We start from the raw sequence: 6,098 nt of genomic DNA on the forward strand, positions 1-6,098 counted from the left end.
AGCATAATCACAATTTCACAAAAACCAAATAGCTATTCCGTTGTTGGAAATTGTTCCCCGCAGAATACACTGACTTTCCCACGTATTTAAGTAATTTTCATCCATACAATGGCATTAAACCTGAGCACACGTAACATAAATATACATTTTTTACCAAAGAGATTGGAAAAGTATGACATGTTAAGAAAAGTATAGAAAGGTTGTAAGATTTTAGGTTATTAGAAGAAACGAGAGAGGTGAGTCATGAATGACTGTTGCAAAAGCATGGAACTTGACATCAACCCTCGTCTTTCTTTTTTTTGTTATTAATAATTATATAATAAAGGAAGAGATGTAAATATTTAAAGAGGAGGTAAAAGGGTTGAAATCTCTATTTATACAAGGGTGGCCTTCCTGGACTTGTCATTCAAACTTGGTAATTATTAGTTTCGTGTATCTATCTATCTATCTGTTCACACACTCTCACTAACTCTGTGGGTGGGAGTGTTTGTTTGGGTCATCCCACACATAACAGAGTGAGGAGTGCGAAGTGTGAAGTGCAAGTTGGTAGAACTAATCCATTGGGATGGGATCAAAAGCAGAGGGAGGAGAATACACGATGATGGAGGCAGCGGAAAAAGAGAAGCAGTGTTGGGGAATAAGGAGAGAAGTGAAAGCGCTGATGGAGCTAGCGTTTCCCATAGCGTTCACGGCACTTATATTCTACGCGCGTTCCATGGTATCGATGCTGTTCCTGGGACACCTAGGAGACCTGGAACTGGCGGCGGGGTCCTTAGGAATGGCCTTTGCCAACATCACAGGTTATTCGGTGCTGTCGGGTCTGGCACTTGGGATGGAACCACTATGCTCCCAAGCCTTCGGCGCAAAACGCATGAACGTCTTGTCATTGACCCTCCACCGCTGTGTAATGTTTCTGCTACTCTGCTCCATCCCAATATCTTTCCTCTGGCTCAACATCTCAAACATCCTTCTACCCTTGCACCAGGACCCTAACATCACCCGCATGGCACACACCTACCTCATCTTTTCCCTCCCCGACCTCCTCACCCACTCCTTCCTCCATCCAATCCGCATTTACCTTCGCGCGCAGGGCGTCACCCACCCGGTCACCTTAGCGTCCCTGGCTGGAACCCTCCTCCACTTCCCCTTCAACTACCTTCTCGTCACGCGACTCCGCCTTGGCCTCGCCGGCGTCGCGGCAGCTTCCGCTGCCTCCAGCCTCTCCATCCTCCTCTTCCTCGCCACGCACGTGTGCCTCACAGGCATCCACTGCGCCGCGCCGACCCGGGACTGTCTCTCCGGGTGGAAGCCGCTGCTCCGGCTCGCCGCGCCGAGCTGCGTCTCCGTTTGCCTGGAGTGGTGGTGGTACGAGATCATGATAGTTTTGTGTGGGCTTTTGGTTAACCCCACTTCAACCGTTGCTTCCATGGGTATACTCATTCAAACAACTTCCTTTTTTACGTTTTCCCCTCTTCGTTGAGTTTTGCGGTTTCCACTCGCATTGGAAACGAACTGGGCGCAAATCAGCCTTATCGGGCGAAGCTTTCCACCGTAGTATCTGTTTTTCTGGCCGTGATTATAGGTTTTCTCGGCCATGCTTTTTGCCATTGGAACGAGACGGTCTTGGGGAAGAATGTTCACCAATGACGAAACATTATAAGGATCACATCCATGGCACTTCCGATCCTCGGAATTTGTGAACTCGGAAACTGTCCACAAACGGTGGGTTGTGGCGTGGTAAGAGGGACGGCGCGACCCAACACCGCGGCAAACATCAACCTGAGCGCATTCTATTTGGTCGGAATGCCTGTGGCGGTTGGGCTTGGGTTCTGGTTAGACGTTGGGTTCTGTGGGCTGTGGCTGGGCCTGTTATCGGCCCAGGTGTGTTGCGCGGGACTTATGTTGTATGTGATAGGGACCACGGATTGGGATGTGGAAGCCCATCGGGCACAGTTGCTGATGTGGCACGATGATGGAACGATGGATGAGCAGAAGCAAACGTTGACCAGCATTGTTACCGTGACGCCCTTGGCTTGATTGTTTGATGAAAAGCAACACCCCGTGTTGATGATGGGGTTTATTTTGTAATTTCACTGAGATGAAAGAAAGTGAATTATAACTGCATTTTTTTGCCTCTTTTTTCCCACCCATACGGAACTGGATACATACAAAGAGAGGATAACATAAAGGAAATTATTGTGTGTGTTTTGACATTGTTTTGTTATTATTTTAGTTACAGGAGATGTGGCGTAGGAAAAAAGATATGAGTGAATAGGAAAAAATTGGTGATGTGATGAAAATAATAAGATTATAGAAAAATTTGAGAATATTTTTGGTGTGAAATGGGTAAGGCAAGCACCAAAGTGATTGTGAAAGGGTGTGGATCCGTGGTCCTTGGGAGTGGAATAAAGAAGTGACACCTGGGTGGGTGCATTTGAGGAAATGAGTGAAGAGAAAGGCATGTTTGCATGGTACTGTACTCTGTGTGTGAGGAGCTCCCTTCTGTTAACTTTCGCCTTTATCTCTCGCCACTGCCACCGATAATGACCCATATTCCCTCTCTATATATTTTCTTCTTAACTTTCTTTAACAACAAACACAACCCTCCACACTAACTTTATATATTCAACTCTTTTTTTTTATTTACACTCTTCTTCGCACTAACGTCAAAATTACATTTTCTTTATTTTCTATCAAAACTACACATTCAAATTATTAAATAGAAACAATATGTGCGTCAACAAGAAAAGAGGAGAGGAGATAGGAGAAATAAAAGAGGGTCGTATTTGTTGCAGTGTTAGTGTTGTCTGCATTAGGTTGGTGTGCAGAGCGTGGGTAGCATATGTCACAGAATCTTAGTCCTTCAATTTTGTTTTTTCAAACTCCACTTAAATATCTTTTAACTTCTTATCAAATTCTTTTTTCTAGTTTTTTTTTTTAATTTTTCTTTTATGTTTCATGTATTTCACTGATATAATTACTCTTTACTTATTGACCAATATATTTGATTTTCATTACATAAATTAAAACGACAATTCATCATCACATGTGAAACCACGTATACAAGATGCCTAATCTATTCAAAAGCAAATTTCATTTAAAATTATATATATATATATATATATATATATATATATATATATATATATATATATATATGTGTGTGTGTGTGTGTGTCATTCTTTTTTAATTAACAGGTAAGTCGTACATGCTTGGATTGTACAACCTTTTTTCTTTTATAAAAAAAAAGTAGAAGTCGTCATGTTATATATTAATATTATATAAATGAAATATGTAAGCTGTATATATGGTTTACGACTTTCTTGTTATTTTATTATAACACAATACATATAAGTTGTATTGCTAACTTATCGTATGTTAGTGTATGTATGATCATCCTATCCATATTAGATACTCAGTGATTATTCAAATTATCTATCAAGTTATTACTAAATTCGCTCTGTCATAAATCAGACTACATATATTAATTTTAATGTTTATCAATTTAAAATTAAAATATGATTATTTATAATTAAACTAATTAAATTAATGTTAATTAAAATCTACTAAATTTATAAATAAAAGTGGGAGGTAAAAAATAATATTATACACATTTATTATTATATTGTTAATGGTAAAACATTAAATTAATTTTGATATCAAAATACTTTTTACATCAAAATACTTTTTACCGTACTTTTTCGATTTTAATATAGCACTTAAACTTTTGGACAACATTTGAACTTCAAACAACATCATACAATCTAAATCATTGACCTCAACTCTATATTCAAAACAATTATTTTTTTCTCTAAATATCTTAAATTCAAAATTAATATAATTCTTTTTCTTACTCGATTGTTATTTAGTCTTTTGCTATATAAATATTTATAGTACAAAACATACAGAATATTAAATAGAATATTTTTTTTATTAAGTAAAATCAGCTTATGCTTTTTAACTTTAAACTATACGAGCTTTGAGGTTGATATGATAATACACCATTTACTCTATGGAAGTTCAGGCAGGTTCCATATAGCATTTATAATAAATCAGTAATTAAAAAAAACAAAACAAGTAATTTTGAAAATTTCAGGATACCTTTAGGATATTGCTCTGATTAATTAAAAAGATGTTACCAAGTCTGGTATTGTGAAAATTTGAAGTGGGCGTCAATCTTATCAATATAATGTAAATTTTATACGAAAAAGTAATTTGTTAATGAACTATTTTTTCACGGAAAAATTAATAAATTTTTAATTTGAATTGATTAAACTAAGCACGCCCTTTAAATCAAATCTAAATCTTATATTAAAGCTAGCTAGCATTGTGTTTGACTTTGTAACAAAGTCGTATAATATTTTTTTAGTAAATGTATATTTATTTCTTATGCATGTAAGCAAAGTATGTAATTGACTACGTAAGTTATATCTATTTGACTTCACTTAATTCCTTTTTTTTTAATTTAATTGAACGGTGGACATTACATATAAAAAATTTTAGATGACATAATTGGAGATGACAGAGGATTTGTTAAGGGCTGACCAGGAATATTATGGCCTTGTGACTATTGGACTTATTGCATGGTCGTTGCTAAACTTTATATCCAAGGCTCAATCTAATAATTGTATTTACCAAACTATTAGTCAAAACCTTTATAAAATTAGCAGATACACCACCAAAAAAATATAATATATTATTTTGAGAAGAACCGTATTTTATATTTTTAATCACAAATGGTAGTTGTAAGTACTTAGTTTTTTTAAACATTTCAACTGACCACTCCTTTTGTAATTTCTTCCACTTTTTATCACAAAGTCAATTTCATCCTAACCTAATTATATATATATATATATATATATATATATATATATATATATATATATATATATATATATATATATATATATATATATTCAGTTTTGGAAACTAAGTTGCTACATAATTAAATTTCAAGTTATTTTATCAGTTTTAACATTTCACAGTTGAGTTTTAATTAAATATTTGTTGTTTATTAAATATTTGAAAATTATATATATATATATATATATATATATATATATATATATATATATATATTTATCTAAGTGCTAACGGTTTAACTTATCTATTAATTGGATAATATGATCGACTATTATTTTATTCTTTTTTTCTTTTTTCATGTATTAAAAAGTACTTTCATGTATTAAAAGACATAAAATTATAATTAATACTAAAATGATATCATAACTAATAATGAAAAACGAATTTAATCTTTTTTGTTCAAAACTTGTTTGATAATGAAATTATGGTAGTTTTTGGTTATTTTGTAAATTATTATTTTAAGGGTGTGTTTATTCTTTAAGATAGATTTGGAAAAGTAGATTTGAAGAGTAAGAGAGGTGAAAGTATATATGATAATGAAATTGTGGTAGTTTTCGATTATTTTGTAAATTACTTTTAAGTGTGTGCTTATTTTTTAAGATAGAATTGGAAAAGTGGATTTGAAGAGTAAGAGAGGTGAAAGTATGATTACTTGGATTAAGAGAAAAATGATGAAAAATGAAAAACTTTAATATAAAAGTTTACAAAATTAGTCAGTAATGTGATAGATTTGATAGAATAACAAGAACATATTAATTGATAAAAATGAAATATTATTATTTTATATTTTATTTTTCCTTATAAAATAATTTAAAACAAAATATAATTATTGTGAATTATATTAGAATGGAACATGAGTTATCATTTAAAGTAAAAAAAATTAAAATTAAGAAGTTATATTAAATTAAAATAGACTTGGTAGATATCAAGTTAAAATAAAATGTTTGTGAGTAATTTAAATAGTCTAATGTGAGTTATTAAACAAAATGACATTTTAATATTTTATCAAATAATTTATGCGTATATATAGTTCTCTCTTTTTCTAGAGTAACAATTAAGCAAGGTAGGTGATTAATATATAGGATATAATATTAAGTAGATTTGTTTCTAATGATTAATTTGAAAGAGAGTGGATAGATGAATTTGTGGAGATAAAGAGATAAAAGTGGTGTTATTTATTTTAAAGAATTAGGAGATGTGAAAGTGAAAATTTTCGAAAAAGAAATTTATGAAAA

At 32.8% G+C, this 6,098-nt stretch overlaps 1 pseudogene; it reads left to right on the forward strand.

The window, feature by feature from the left end:
- The first annotated feature begins 435 nt into the window (after positions 1-435).
- Positions 436-2,114, forward strand: LOC148205388 (protein DETOXIFICATION 51 pseudogene; annotated as a pseudogene).
- The last annotated feature ends 3,984 nt before the right edge of the window (positions 2,115-6,098 follow it).

Source organism: Vigna umbellata, chromosome 1, assembly GCF_029865625.1.
Source record: "Vigna umbellata cultivar VRB3 chromosome 1, Vumbellata_1.0, whole genome shotgun sequence".
Taxonomy (NCBI): domain Eukaryota; kingdom Viridiplantae; phylum Streptophyta; class Magnoliopsida; order Fabales; family Fabaceae; genus Vigna; species Vigna umbellata.